Source organism: Propithecus coquereli, unplaced genomic scaffold (genome assembly GCF_000956105.1).
Source record: "Propithecus coquereli isolate 6110/MARCELLA unplaced genomic scaffold, Pcoq_1.0 Scaffold167, whole genome shotgun sequence".
In the NCBI taxonomy this organism is placed as follows: Eukaryota; Metazoa; Chordata; class Mammalia; order Primates; family Indriidae; genus Propithecus; species Propithecus coquereli.
The window spans coordinates 3,115,433-3,131,717 of NW_012141302.1; the positions used below are offsets into that span (position 1 = coordinate 3,115,433).

General features: G+C 38.0%; 1 protein-coding gene across 2 annotated transcripts in view; it reads right to left on the bottom strand.

Moving 5' to 3' along the window:
- SLC39A10 (solute carrier family 39 (zinc transporter), member 10) overlaps positions 1-15,587 on the bottom strand; it is a 65,465-nt gene extending 49,878 nt beyond the window's left edge. The window contains exon 1 of one of the 2 annotated variants that reach the window (XM_012641656.1): positions 15,329-15,587. The gene's annotated coding sequence lies outside the window, so the exon portion shown is untranslated. Of the gene's footprint in view, positions 1-15,057; positions 15,212-15,328 lie in introns of those variants that run through there. The other variant, XM_012641654.1, reaches the window with a different exon arrangement.
- Positions 15,588-16,285: the final 698 nt, after the last annotated feature.

The window sequence follows — 16,285 nt, forward strand, 5'->3', positions numbered from 1 at the left end:
AAGACATTATGAAAGGACAGTTAAAAAAAGACTGCAAAAACTGGAGACAGACACCATCTACAAGATGGATGGGATACACTGCATAAAATATACAAAATATCCTCGAGTGTATATACAAATTTAATTCAATGTCAATTAAAATCCTAGTAGCTATTTTGATTGAGACTCCACAAGTGCACCCCAAAACTCATAGAATTAAAAACCTAAGGACAACCAAGACAATTCAGAAGATTAGCAAGGTAGACAGACTTCCTTTTATAAAGTTACATTAACTAAAGTAACACAGAACTGGCTAGGACTACAAGTACACAACACCACACCTGGCCAATTCCAAAATTTTTTGTAGAGCTAGGGTGGCACTGTGTTCCCCAGGCTGGTCTCCAACTCCTGTCCTCAAGCAATCCTCTCATCTACCTAGGCTCTCAAAGGCATGAGGCATCACATCTGGCCTCCTGTCTCTTTTTATCCAGGAAGAAAAATCTTTCCCTCAAGTCCTTCCCAGATTTTTCCAAAGCCAATCACGGGTAAAGAAAGAATAAAAGTCTACGGTAATGTATAGTAACATCCTAAGCCTTCACATTTCACTCACCCACTCACTGACTCACACAGAGCAACTTCCAGTCCTGTGAGCTCCGTTCATTTTAAGTGTCCTATACTGGTATACCGTTTTTCATCTTTTATAATGTATGTTTACTGTATCTTTTCTATGTTTAAATATGTTTAGATACACAAATACTTACCATTGTATCACAATTGCCTACAGTATTCAGTGCAGCAACAGGTTTGTAGCTTAGGAGCGAGAGGCTATGCCACCTAGCCTAGGTGTGTAGTAGGTTACACCATCTAAGTTTGTGTAAGTGTACTTTGTGATGTTCGCATGACAATACCGTCTAATGAGGCTTTTCTCAGAACATATCCTCATCATTAATCAACACATGACTGTATGTAGGAGAGGGAATCCTCACAGAACACGGGGGACTAAGAGTCTGCAACGAAAAAGGAGGTAAATAAGGAATAGCAGCCAATTAGGTAAGCATTAGTTTGCCTGCCACAACCTAAATGTCTATGAGTAGAATGGATAAAATAAATGTGGTATATTTATGTAATTAAAGATTACGCAGCAGTTATAGATGTGACTGTGAAGGTACTTAACATCCAAAAAAATCTCAGAAACATAATTAAAAAAATAAACTGCAAAAAGATACATGCCTTATCATTTATAGACAATTGAAAAACATATAAAATGCCTTATTTTAGGGCATGTGGCAAGAGAACATGGGGATGGTTACTTTCTGGAGAGTGGTTATCTTCCCAGGAAGGGAAGGAGGGAAATCAGCTGGTGGAGGAGGTGTACATATTTAACTGCATCTGCAGTGTTCTATTTCTATAAAAAGGAAAGGGGATGTGAAGTAATGTGACAAAACACACTAGTTGTTAAAGCAGGATATGGAATTCAGATGCATGCTATATTCTTCTATGTATTTTTCTGTAAATTTGAAAAGACATTACATAACCTGTATTCAGTGGTCAATCAAAGTGTGGTTACAGAAGCAGCAGAAACCTTCTGAACATTAGAAATGCAAATTCTTACACCCCACCCAGACCTACTAAATCAGAAACTCTGGGGTAGGGCCCAGCAATGATTTATCGAGCTTTGCTAGTGAGTTTGAGAATGACTATCTATACAAATAAATTACCAAACACTCCCATTTATTTAAAATGATACTGTAGTCAACTGAATGCTAAGATTATCTGAATAAATTAGGCTGAATTATCACATGTAACATATATGGGTTAAGAATTTTTAAAAAATAGTTTATAAAATATATTTAATTCCAAAGCTACATTAAGTTTTTTAATCCAAACACTTGAATTTCTTACATAGTGTCATGGATCAACTCCCCATTTAAAACATATCAATTTTATTTATACACTAACGAAGATGAAAGGGCACAGGTGATTAAGACCAATCACTATTAGGCAAAAAAGGATACATATTCTTTTAGCTCCTATGGGACGATCCCTGCAGTTACCTTGGTTTTACACTAGAAGATGCTAGTTAAAAGTAATATTCTGAATGACTGTTGTTCCGTTTATGCTGTGAGGTTTCTCTAGCACACATTATCTCACTGTCAAATGAATAGGTACCAGTGGTGGAAATAAAACATCCATATATAGATCAGACAACATCAAATAAATGACTCCATGAAACACAAAAACTATGGATGATCTATATGTGCTTTAAATTGTCACTTGATTCGATTTTTCAAACACATAGTACTCTATTTATTACAAAGATTCTAAATATTTTCAGTACTATAATCTCTTACATTCAAGAGAACATCATAGGAATGCAAGGACATGAGGGACATAATAGATGTAGTACTAAAACTGTGCTGAGGCTGGATGCGATGGCTCACGCCTGTAATGGCTTGAGTTTGAGGATGCAGTGAGCTATATGATGACACTAGTGTACTCTAGCCAGAGCAACAAAGCAAGACTGCCTCAAAACAAACAAACAAACAAACAAAAAAACACCAAAATCTGCGATAAGTGCTTTTTTTAAGTAAATCATTCATTAACTTTGCAACTTTAGTGTAGAACTACTATAGCAGATGTATGCTTAAATCATTTAGATGAAGTATGCACTTTGTTAGCTTAGGCCAAGCAGCTACTACTGCAAAGAGCTATCTCTCAAAACACAGTGGCTTTAAGAAATGAATTAAGTGTTTATGGGCCAGGCTCTGTGGCTCATACCTGTAATCCTAGCACTCTGGGAGGCTGAGGCGGGAGCATTGCTTGAGGTCAGGAGTTTGCGACCAGCCTGAGCAAGGTGGAGACTGGTCTCTACTAAAAATAGAAAAAATTAGCCGGGCATGGTGGTGTGTGCCTGTAGTCCCAGCTACTTGGGAGGCTGAGGCCGGAGGATCACTTCAGCCCAGGAGTCTGAGGTTGCTGTGAGCTAGGATGATGCCATGGCACTCGCCTCGACAACAGAGTGAGACTCTGTCTCAAAAAAAAAAAAAAAAAAGAAAGAAGTAAATTTTTTGTCTCTCAAAACCGTCCCAAGATGTCTGCTCTACATCTGAGGGCATCTCTGCTCCAGTCATTCAGAGACTTACCAGCCTTACACAGGTGCTATTCCAACCAATGGGAAAAGAGAAATTTCAGTTCAGAAAAAAGAGAAATTTCAGTTCAAAAATTTCTTCTTCAAAAGCAAGAGAAGCAGAAGTTACACATATCATTTCTCCTCATACTCTACTCCAAGAACTTAGTCATATGGCCATCAACTAGGAGGCCAGGAAATATAGTCACACCTACAACTTACAGAGCACCCCAAACATTCCAGTGGAAGTTATAAATCCTTTTCTAGCCACAGTACAAAGAGGATCTCTGGGGTGGAGACAGAAATCAGGGAAATATTCCAAGTCCATATACCACTCTGCCCTAAATATTGGCCCTTACAGGATTCAGCTTTGCCCTAGCCAAAATATTCTATTTTATGTTTTGTGTTTCACAGTTTTACAAGTTTTCTTCATTGAGAATGTTAGTTTTATAACTGAGAATATTCTTTCAAATCAGCTATCTACCCAAAACTTGTAGTAGTTGCTATAGACATTGATATATGATCCTATTGACAAGCAATGGAAGAATAGATTCTGATAAATAACTTAGCAGTTGCCACCACAATTTATTTTCATCTTTTGCTGTCTCTTTCTCATACCCTAATGTGTGTATACACACACACACACATACACACACAATATGCTAATAATGATAGGAAAAAATACTGTAAGTTGCTTATTATAGTTTTAAAACACACCTTTTCAATGTTCCAGATTGATATTTTGAAGGTCAATGAGGTAGAAACCAAAAGAGAAATCACTAAAATTCTCATCCTAGATTATATAAGGATACCATGCTTTAAGTAAACAATGTGAAAAGCCGTACCAGCAAACTTGTATATCTTAAAACCAGAACACTGTGAATATATTTATTCAATATATACAGTTTCCTAATTTTATAAAGGACTTCATTTTTTAAGGGTTTCATTATAGGACTTCTTCAAATAATGGCTGAAATCAGTTTTATTTGTATAAATACAACTTGTATTTATACCATGAATGGCTTCAATAATCTTTATCTATCTTGACAGGAATGTAGGTAGTCAGGTACCAATTTAGTTTACATCTGTAATTCAATAATGGTACACACAGAGTAAGTGGAGAAGCAATGAGACTGTATACATACTGAAGAAACATCTGTCTAGGAGTCAAAGATCTCAGACAGCTGACTCCCACTTATTAGCTATAAGTTCTTGGGCGAACACCTGATCTCTTTAAATCTTATTACTACTTATAAAGTGAGAATGTTAATCTCTGTTCTATTTTACAGTAACTATGAGGACCAAATAAAATTATGTACATATTTTTAGTACTAAAAAGTTTAAATGTTTTTCTATATTATTAAAATATTTGTAATATGTAAATGGTATTTAAGTACAAGTTATTAATAGTAATATAACTTGAATTCCATTACCACTTCTAATATATCCAAATCAAAAATTTCTTCAAAAGCAAGAGAAGCAGAAGTTACCTATATCATATAGTACATATAGTATTTTGTATGTGCTATAAAACCAGGAATCAGAAACCCTAGTCATCCCAACACTGCCACTGTTTCCTCTCTACAGAACAGGGGAAATAACATCTGCACTTATCTACCACTTGAACTAATGTATATGAAACTGCTTTGCGAAGCAATTAAGTATATTAACCTAAGGGTATTACTATTATTAGATGTGGTATTATGTATCATTCACTTAAATTACAGAAAGTATAGAACGGGGCAGGTGGGGGGGAAGTCTCGTTACTGTGACTCCTTTGAAATAATGCTACCAAAATATTCCGAGAGTACATGTAGCATTAGCACATCTAAGACCTGAGAGGTTGGAAAGACTCCCCACAAATTAACAGTTTCATTGACATTATAAAATATTTCAAGGGATAAAAGTATTACAGTAATGAGTTCTCAGCAGGAATCACAAAATCCTCTTACAGCTTCATGGTTTACTTTTTTGTCCCCCTCACTGCGCCAGCTGTCTAATCAAGTCATATTCGCAGTTTGGAATGCTAACACAACTCTTCAAAAAAAACCAAAAAACAAAAAAAGTCCCCACAGTTCAGGCTATCCCTAATCTTTCCTCTGAGATTCATTCATATAAAAACAGCAAATGCATGCTAATTGAGCTTGGGTATAATTTAGTGATTCTCCTGTTTCACTAACTTAAAAGAGAGAGAGAAAATAAACATCTATGCCTTAATTTAAGGCACCAAATCAGTCAACGATACATCCAATCTATCTTTATTTACATCTCATGAAATGTCAATACAACTAGCTGGATTTCTGCTTTTCAAACTTTCGTTACACGAAACCTGGAACTATATTGTAAAAAGCTACCTATAATATTGCTATGTCTATTCTGCTACTTGTGTACACAAAGAACCTACAGGATTAGTAGATGCACTAGCTGTGATGCCTTTATCAGTCACTAAATATTGAGATGCCTTTTGAAGCTACTAAAATGTTTTCAATTTTAGTTACTCTTTCAATAAACAGGCTTCAATGTCTTTCCATTCCACATGCACATAAACCTGCATAACATGCATTGTGAAGAGGACTTAGAGAATGCTAACCTTAGGACCTGAATTACACACGCATGCCTCCTCCCTTCAACCTGCAGAGTGGTGTTCTCCTTCCACTCATCACTGGCAGTTGCCTTCATTCTAAAAGTAACTAATGTCCCCTTGCCTCAAATCTTTATCATGCCACGGATCTTGACTCTTGCCTTTGCATTTTCCTTATTCGGCATCTTTTCACTGGTACACATCCCTGATTCCGTACCAGCTTGCCATTCAAAAGAACTGCCAGTTAAAATAACCCTTCTTTTCCATGAGGTCAGAGGGAAAAAATAATCACAGAATCTCAAGACAATATTTTTATAACATTGATAATTTGTGACGCTGCCGACAACACAGAGGCTAGTTCTTCCCCACCAGGGGAGCTTTCTATCCAATTAATTTTAGTTGTCCTTATAATTATTTTAAGCCATCAAGGTCCTGCTAATTGTTGAATAAATATGACTCAGTTCAGCCATTTAGCTGACTCTTACAAAAGTATAATTCCAATGTCAAAGCTACTTAATTTTTACTAGCAAGCTACCAATTTGACTATCAATTACCAATCCAATAACATCTTTATTATCAAGTTTAACAATGTCCAATATATAAGAAACTACATTGGCCAGGCGAAGCGGTTCATGTCTGTAATTCCAGCACTTTGGGCAGGAGTTCAAGGCTGCAGTCAGCTATGATCACACCACTGCACTCCAGTCTGTGTGACAGAGTGAGACCCTGTCTCTTAAATAAGAAAACTACATAAATTCTTGAACACAGACTCTTGACCATATTCCCCTTCCTTGCAGAGCTACATTGAGGAACACAGAGCTGGAGCAGATTTCGATATACAGGTACACAGAAAAAAATTAACAAAATTATTAATGCCAGAAAAAAGCAAAGTTGTGCAGAAAAGGAAAAGTAATAGTTCATTACAATGGCTCAGTTGTAAATAACATTTATATCATAAAACATAATATTAAATACTGTTTTGAAACAAAATTACAATAAAATTGTACTGAGAAACCGGACTATAGGAAATGGGAAGTTATACAGAGAAGTGGAAAGAGCATTAAGTCATTCTTCATTAAATAGATAATGGATAAAACTGAAAATCAACCATGAGTAATGAACATGTTATCTGGAGACACGGTGATGAACAGCAAAATAATCAACTAAGGAACTAAAAGGGTTCCCTGTATCTCAGGCAGAAGAATATGAACGGAGGAAACAGGACTGATTTTTTTTCTTTTCCCTAAGAAACATCACGGAACTATTTGATTCTTTAAACTATATTCATGTATAACCTTTAATAAAAAACTAAAAGTTAGCAATTATAAATTTAAAAAACTGTAGTTGACAAACCAATAAAATCTTACTATGTCATGTGGAAGGAAACGAATTACTTATAGTTTAAAGATTTTCACAAGAATTTGCAATTTTAATCACAATATGCAAACATTTGAATTCCAATTTGTGGTATTTTTGGTTACTTGCTTGGAATTAATTGCAAGATGTGGGGAAAGACTATAAAATTTTTAACACTTTTCAGGTCTTGTCACACACTTTTCAAATTGGTTTCTAGAGAAATTAAGCTTGGTTATACTGCCACCAGCAGTATGATCATAGCACTCTCATTAGCACTCAGTATTATCAATTTTGAAATAAGTAAAAGATCTTCCCTTATTTTTAATTTATATTTTTAAAAGTATTCTTGATGTCTCAATATTTTTATCAACATATATGAGCTTTTATATAACATGACTTGGTGGGTATTTTCTGCAAAATACCTTCAGTTCTGTTTCATGCCTTTTTATTTTGATTACATTTTCCCTTTCATATACAGATGTTTTCATGTACATACAATGAAACCTATTGATTTCTTTGTAATTTCTTCTATGATTTCTAAATTTAAGAGGTTTTCCCCCATATTTAATATATATTTTCTTCTTTTAAAAAAAGCTATAATTAAAAATAGTAAGACCCCCTAAGGAAGACCTCCTCACATCCATTTCTTTTTTAGGAAAAAGAAAAATGTCCATTAAACTAATATACAACACTTATACACTTATCAGTTAACTAAAAAACTTTATGTTTTAGCCTCAATAATACTTTCAAGTAGTTGTGTTTAGGTAAAAATTTTCATAGGAAAAGCTTTAATGTTTGTTGCATAAATTACGTACAATGTGAAATTATATGTGCAGTAAATTTAAAGAACATTTTTTTCTTAATATATTAATATCTTTCAGTGATTTCATTTTAGCAAACCTTCCTGATTTTCTTCTTTAGTTTTTAAAAACTGTTATGATTAAAGAAAATAAACTATATTTAAACAGGTTATATACATGGAATTCTTTATTTGAAAAAACTAGAATATCCTGATTTAAAACTAAAATCTCGGGGCCGGGTGCGGTGGCTCACACCTGTAATCCTACCTCTCTGGGAGGCCGAGGCGGGCGGATTGTTTGAGCTCAGGAGTTCGAAACCAGCCTGAGCAAGAGCGAGACCCCGTCTCTACTAAAAATAGAAAGAAATTAATTGGACAACTAAAAATATATATAAAAAAAAAAATTAGCCGGGCATGGTGGCGCATGCCTGCAGTTCCAGCGACACGAGGCTGAGGCAGTAGGACCGCTTGAGCCCAGGAGTTTGAGGTTGCTGTGAGCTAGGCTAACGCCACGGCACTCACTCTAGCCAGGGCAACAGAGCGAGACTCTGTCTCAAAAAAAAAAAAAAAAAACAAAAAAACAACTAAAATCTCAAAAAGATAAAAGTATATTCCAAACATTAACAAGCTATGAATTCAGGTGATAGTCTAAAAAAAGGTCCATGGAAATAGAAAACATGATCTGCTTTATAATATATATATTACACAAAATATACAATATTAATGATTATTATGTATTCATATATAATTATAATTAAATACTATCTTATAATTACATAAGATATTTTTCTAATTATATCATTTTGCTGATCTCATTTTACAATGTAACAAAAAAATGTATTATTCCATTTATATTGGAAGGTATATAAATCAATCTTTCCATAGTCCCCTTCATCAGGAGGCTATGTTCCTCTATGACACAGTGCAAAATATACTTCTTCACATGCAAACATAACAGTGTTTAGGATTCATCTTCAGTAGAGGTGGACTGACAGGTAATATACCAAAACATTTTTTCAAAGGCCTGCAATTATGAACTGCTGTATGAGGAGCGTGGGAGAAGAGAAAAAGGAGGACGGGGTAAAGCAAAGAGGACAGAGGCAAAGAGGAAGCATAAAAATAAATATGGACACATTTGTTGCTCTGAGAGAGTTACAAGGATGACACAATCAGCTTTTCAATTAGAGAAGGTAAACAGTGAGAAAAGCTACAGAAGTAATAAACACAGTGAGACAGAGTTAGGTGGTAACCCAAAGTTGATGGCCCAGGGCTTCCCTTTCCTTTTCCAACTCCAAGCATAATAAAGGTGCTATTGATCGGGCATGATGGCTGTAATCCTAGCACTTTGCAGACTGTAGGATTGCTTGAGGCCAGGAGTTTCAGACCAGCCTGAGCAAGAGCTCAGACCTTGTCTCTACAAAAAATAGAAAAATTAGCCAAGCGTGGTAGCGTGCACCTAAACGGGAGGCTGGGGAAGGAGGATCACTTGAGCCCAGGAGTTTGAGGTTGCAGTGAGCTATGATGATGCCACAGCACTCTAGCCTGGGCAACAAGAGTGAAACCTTGTCTCCAAAAAAAAAAAAAAAGGGACAAAATTTTTAAAAAACTAATTACAAAATAAAAATAAAGCTCTATTTTTCCTGTAGAGGGACAATGGAAAGGGGGAAGAGACAAAAACTTCTATACTATTTAGATGAAGAAAACCTGAGAACTCACATTATTACCTACGAATTGATCATATGACTGAACATTTTTCTACTATTTTACAAAAGCAGCTATAGACAATACCTAAATGAATGAGGAAGCAATGTTCCAACAATAATTTACAAAAGCAGGCATATTTGGCCCATATGCCAGTCTGCTGACCCCTGACTTAATTTACACATCAAAAATACATAAATATATATCAATTCAGCAAATAACTCTAGGGCAAACCACTATTTTAAAACTCAAAAATTCAGACAACAGAGCAAGACTCTGTCTCCCCAAAAAAAAAAAAAAAAAAATTCACAGAATATATAACAAAAGTGAATCTAGAAAAATGTTTAGAGGTATGAGGGCACATCTGAAATGGTTTATTTACTTAGATATTAAAGTAATAGCACAAAATGATATGTATCTTTGTGACCTTCTCACTACACTAAAAGTGATTGAGATTTTCTACTTCCTACATTGAATGAAAACAAATCTAAACCTGGAGTGATCACTAACAAGTCTTAGATAATTACAGAGGATTAAAATTAACCTCTTTCACAGTTCATTATAGTTATTATAATAAAACTTCTGGTCTTATGAAAGTACATAATCTTATTATATTAATAAGATAAGGGCACTTCCTATAACATTCTTACTTTTCTAATCCCGGAAAACCTGTTCTGAATGGGATGGGTGTTCCCTAAAAGTAGGGTACATATTAAGGGTAAAATTATGCATTAGAAATGTTAATAAGAGGTTAAGTATTACCTGATACCTCCCTTTCAGCAGCAAAATATCTAAAAAATGAGTAATTACAAAATGTAATTATAAAAATGGTATAAAATCATGTACCATTTTTCCATTGTGAAAATAATTTAAACATTATTTGAACAAGATTTTAGATTTTATCCTTGTACTTGTGGAAACCTATGGCCACCACCTATAAAATCACCACGACCAGCATCCTATTCTAACATCTTTTAACAAGAAAAATGTAACATTAAAAATCTATTAAATACTCAATCCCTATAGCTGGCAATCTAAAAAATCCTTAGTACATTATGATAATAGAAAAATAGCACTTTGACATTGAATTTATATAATAAATTGTGTTCTGTTTTAACACATGTGAACATATGTGTGGTCTCCTAAGCAGTCAGTTTAGAAATAATTTCAATAATGCTACTGTTATTTTAAACTTTACAGTTTCAGCTGCATATTGCTTCATACCTACTGAAAATACTTTTGAATTTCTGGTTAATTTTTGTTTGAGAATATATTTGGTTATTTTAGAAAAATCTAAAAGTCATTGTGTGGTCCACCCACAGAATTTATGAACAAAAAATAATAAAAAGAAAAAAAGTTTGCAATATGGATAATTGGTATAATCTGAATCAAACCTTAGAGTTTACATAAAGGACTATAGGAAATTGTGTGGGTTATGAAGAGGTCTTGAGACTTTCTATTTTTCAAAAATCATTGTATGAAAGTCATAGTTTAAAACAAACGAATTAATAAAAAAGCTCACAATGTGAATTTAACATTTTCAAACTTTATTATCAGTACAGTCAAAGCAATACAAAGTTACATGGGACTACACCAAGCCAGGAAGCAGATTTTTATATCACTCTTTCCAAGATAAGGAGACCCACTCCCTTCCGATTAAATGAATAAAATTGCTGTCATTCATACACACCGGCTAACTTCAAAGATATATTCTTAACATACTACCCTCTTCCTGTTTTGACAATTCCACATATACTATTGCAAGGTAACTTGGTAACACTGTACTGTTTTATCTCCATCCAAAATTCACCCCTTATTTGGAAAATGGGGGGCTAAAAGCAATCAAAATTAACCAATTCAAAGACTATGTTCATCTTAGTAGAACCCTAACCGGTTGGAGGAAATCCTAAAATAGACCAGATTTATAGCACTAAGAAATCTAATTGTAATTTAAACAGTATCTTGTTTTAGGAAAAGGTGAAGGTGAAGAAAATTTCAAGGGAAATCAAACACTAGAGGGCAGCATCAAACTGTCGCGGTTTAAACCCGGCAGTTTTGACTTGCAAACTTTAAGCTACCACATATTTTTTGTTTTTTCTGTTACAAAGGAAAAAACTAACTTTGTTACATTTCTCTTCCATTTCCTACTGTGTACTTTCTTTTGCATCTTTGACTTGTGAATATCAGTTTAAAATGCATTAGTAATAATATCCCTTTGATATGAAACAAAACTCATGTCATTTCCATTCTTGAGGTAGGCACTATATAAATAAGGGCTGATATTTTTATCCAAAGTATTTCCTTAGGTTAATGCAAAATTTAAGTTTGGTTTCACTCAATTAGCATTTTAGATTAAAGAGCTTGACAAACAAGCTTTGCACATTTATTAAAATGTCTCATGAATAGCATGGGACAAAAAGCTGTGGAGTATGTCCCCTCTCAAGAAATTTAGTTTGGAAGAGAAAATAAGATACTCACATGTAATCATAAATTATGAAATGCAAGAGAAGCAGGAAAAAATTCTATGGGTATTACACATGAGTAATGATACAAAAATAGGATAACTGTGTCCCTTCAAAGGCCCAGTAGAGATCACCAAACCTCATTCTCGGGATAATCAAGTTACCAGGGGAAAAGAAAGAGAAAACAAGTCCTTCAACAGCTAATTAAAGAACTGAAACGTCTGCATGTAGAAAAAGAAGGGGCCCAGGCATCAAGGTTTACGCTCGTAATCCCAGCACTTTGGGAGGCTGAGGTGGGAGGATGGCTTGAGCCTAGAAGTTTGGGGTCACAATAATCTATGATTGGGCCACTGAACTCCAGCTTGAGCAACAGACCAAGACCCTGTCTCTATGTTAAAAAAGAAGAAAGGTAAAATGAATTAAGAATCTAACATTTTGGTTCATTATTTCATTTACTGGTCATAGTAAACCCATGAGGTAGGTTTTTTAGTACTTTAAGTTCACAGATAAAAAATCAAGATAAAGCAACTTTCTCAAGGTAACCAAATTAGCTAACAGTAAGTAGATGAAGGTTTTGAAACTTACTCCAAAGTCCCAAATTTTTTCCAATACTGAGGGCAGAGGAGGGAACAGAATAATATTAACAAGATAAATTTCTCTAATTAAAAGCAAATGATCATCTCAGCTGTTGAATAATTTCCGTTGCTATAATACCTATATTCTATCTTCTCCATAAATCACTTTTAAAAAGACACACCCTTCCCTAGAGCAGTACTTGCATACTAAACTTGAGGCCTCCTCAATGTACTTCAAATCGGGTGCTCAAAAAACAGAAAAGAACCATGTTACCTTTTAAGCTGTTAGTGGAATATAAAGGGAAAAACTATTAATAGCATAAGTTATCATGCAATATATTATTGATGTCACCTCGTAAGAGGTCTTCCCTAACCACTTCTTTTAAAGCAGCATCAAAGTCATTCTTGCACAGGGATTCTTATCAAGTGGCCTGTGGATAGAATTCACGTTTGTAAATACGGATAGGGGAAAAAAGGTAAATCTTAATTAACCTTGACATTTAGTTATTCCTTCAGTTAAGAATGCAAGCAAAAATTACGTTAACATGGAGTAACTACAGGAGTTTTAAAATTCTTTAAAGCATTTAAAATAAATCTAAATTATGTAAAGATCATTTAGTCCTCTTACTTTGAAATCTGTCATTATTAAATCAGCCACTACTCTTGATATTTAATGCTTCACTAAAGCATGGATTACTTCAGAAATAGTATCTTGATAACTACTTCGATATAACTGGTATTGTTGTTATCCTACGTATTTCATTCATTTAAAACCATCATTCTGAGGTTCATCACAGAAAACAGTTAAAAACCCCTGCCAGTACTTATCCACCTCATAGCACTTATCACTGATATTATGTGTGTGTTTCCTTCTCAAACCACTTGTCCTCATTCTTCTGTGCGGCCTCAGGGACAAGTGCCGAACTTCTGGTAACACTAACATCCAGTGCATGCAGGATGTGGGTTGACTGCCATGGATTCCCAAGGTCTAGAAAAAGTGACTGACTCACAGTAAGGTACTCAAATATTTGTACAAGAGGGACTCCAATTATAAAACAGTACACAAGAGTCCTGAGATAAGGTTTTCAATTGCATACCACAACTAACTAAATTCTAAATCTACAGCTTTTCCATTACTTGTTCCTAATTATGTAGAATTTAGGTACACATCGAGAAACACAATGTAAATGTAAACTGCATGCTAGCTTTGATCCAAGAATGACTCAGTTCCAAGATAAAACTAGGACTTACCAGCAAAAGACATACATCAAAGTTAAAAAAAAAAAAACTGTATATCTGCGGTCCTTTTTTTTTTTTAACTTAATGTGTTTTGTGTCGTCACTATTGCTTAAAACAGGTACTTGAATGGAACTATCCTTCCAGCTGAGGACTGAGGGTTCTGCTGTGGTATTTCTTCCTCGTGCCCAGCTCCTTAAAGACAGCCCATGTGGACAGGCGCCCACGTGAACATTTCTTTACAGAAGCCACAGGAAGACCTTCAACGTCATGTCGCCCGCGCCCTCGCAAGGCCCCCTTCTTAGATGGGGCGTTAGGGGGGATCCCAAGGGAGAGGCGAGGAGTTCAGCAGATTCCTAGACCCAGAGAGGGGGGTCCGCAAAGGTTCCCCTCCGCACTCCCCAGCCGCGCCCCACATCGCTCTCCACCTCAGGGCCCTCGGAAACAAAGCCGGGTGGCCGCGCCACCTCCAACCCACCCGGCTTCCCCCACCAACCCGGCGCCGCGCCACCCTGGCCCTCAGCTCCAGGGACCCCAACCGACTGAAATGTTAACTCCCCCGCGCTCCGCTTCGGCTTTCCGGACAGTCGGGGAGAAAACAAGTAGGAGGCGCCGCCGTCCGTTAGCCTCCTGGTACCGGAACAGCGGCACCGAGGCTGCATCCCAGGGTCCCTTCACCGACCCCATCACAGACCAGAGGGAAGACCAAAAGAGGGAGAACCAGGGGCTTTCGTCGCCAAGCCCCCCAGAGACCTGCCTACAGATCCTCCCACTCTGGAGCCACAGGGTCCCCGCCTCTGCCGACTACGCCACCCGCGGCCCGCGCGCAGCCCCCTAACCGCCGCCGCCGCCGCCCGCCCAGCGGTCACTCTCCCACCTCCCGCGCGGTGCACGGGTCCCCCAGCCGCCGCAGGACCCTGAGCGGGGCGCGGGCCCCTGCACGCGTGGTGAACGCTGCTGAGCCGCCCACTCCGCGGCCGGCGGCAGCTCAGAGCGCACACGAGGAGCCGCGGCGCTCCACGCGCTGCCCACCACGCGCTCTGCTTTGGCTCGCCGCCGCCGACTGCAGCAGCTGCGGGAACCTCAGCGCCCGGGTCCCCAAGGGACCCAGCCCCGACTCCCCGGTTCTATTCTCCTTTTCTACCCCCCCCCCCCCCGCCGTCCCGGGACTCGCAGTCTCCGCCGCGCATGGGGCCGGTTCTGGGGGAGGGAATGTAAACAAATCGGGGTTTTATAGTTACCTCACACTCGAGTGCCGTGTGCATCTCCTCTCCGCTCGGTACCAAACCCCGGCTGCACCAAATCATGTATTCACCAAAGCCGGCTGCGCTAACTTCGTCGCGGAGGCCCGCGCGTCAGACACCACGATACGCTAGCGGCGTATAAGGCCCACTCAGTTCCCTGCGCAGCCGCACCCCGTCCGCCTATGGGTGCTACGCTATGGGCGTACACGAACCACCTAGCCGTTCGCTTCGGATAACGCCGCTTGCGTAGGGGAACTGCACCACTCGCGAGTTCTACACCGATAGTGGGAGCAATGAGAAATTCGAGTCTACGCAAACTGCGGAGCTCTGAGGCTCCGCGTTAGTTTTGTTCCAAGAAAGGACGCCGCGGGGGAGTTGGGGCGGCTTCTAACGCATGCGTGGAGCGCCCTTTACCGCTCGCCTTTTCTCCTGGCTTTGCATGTCGGTTGCTGAGGCCTTGGGCAGGCGGATGAGTAATGGGAGGTCTGATCGCAAACGCTTTAGCCAAAAGGCTTCAGAGTGGTAAATTAGCATGTTTATCTGTACACGAGTTAAACATCTACATCGAATTAATCCCTCCTCCTTTGTTAAAGTAACCTTTTCAGTCTCTTAGGGCAAACGTAAATTTATATTTATTTAGTGCTAGTGCTAGGTGTTTTGTATAGCTCCTCCCCCCATCCCATTTATTATAAAGCACACTTACGGGGGGTCTTCCAAGCCTACAAGAAAAAGTCGAGTCTTGAGAGCATGTCACGCATTCAGAGTAATTCTCGAGACTTTGGCAACTTTCTAAGGTCTTCCACCACCTCCTACTCCTCAACTGATTGATTATTTCTTAACACTCAACGGCAAAAACTCCCCCAGTCCAGCCAAGCAATTCCATGGACTCCTGCCTACATCGTGCTCATTCTTGCTCCCATTCCTTCCTTCACACCATACCTCCCATCTGAATGGTCTCCTCCCCTCTTCTTAAGCAACCAACAAGCCACATTTTCTTAAAAGGTGGCTCTGGACACCTTCCCTTTGCTTCATTACTCTGCTTCCTGGCTCTTACTTAATCCACATGTTGAGGCTTATCTGTATGCTGCCTGGGGTGCCTGTGCTTCTGTATTCAACCAGAATCAACTTAATAGTGAGAGCGAGTTCTGGGGGCTGCCTTACTGCTGTCTAGCAGAGTACATAAAACCATGGTCAATAGTAATAGCAAGCTTTGCTATGTGTCAGG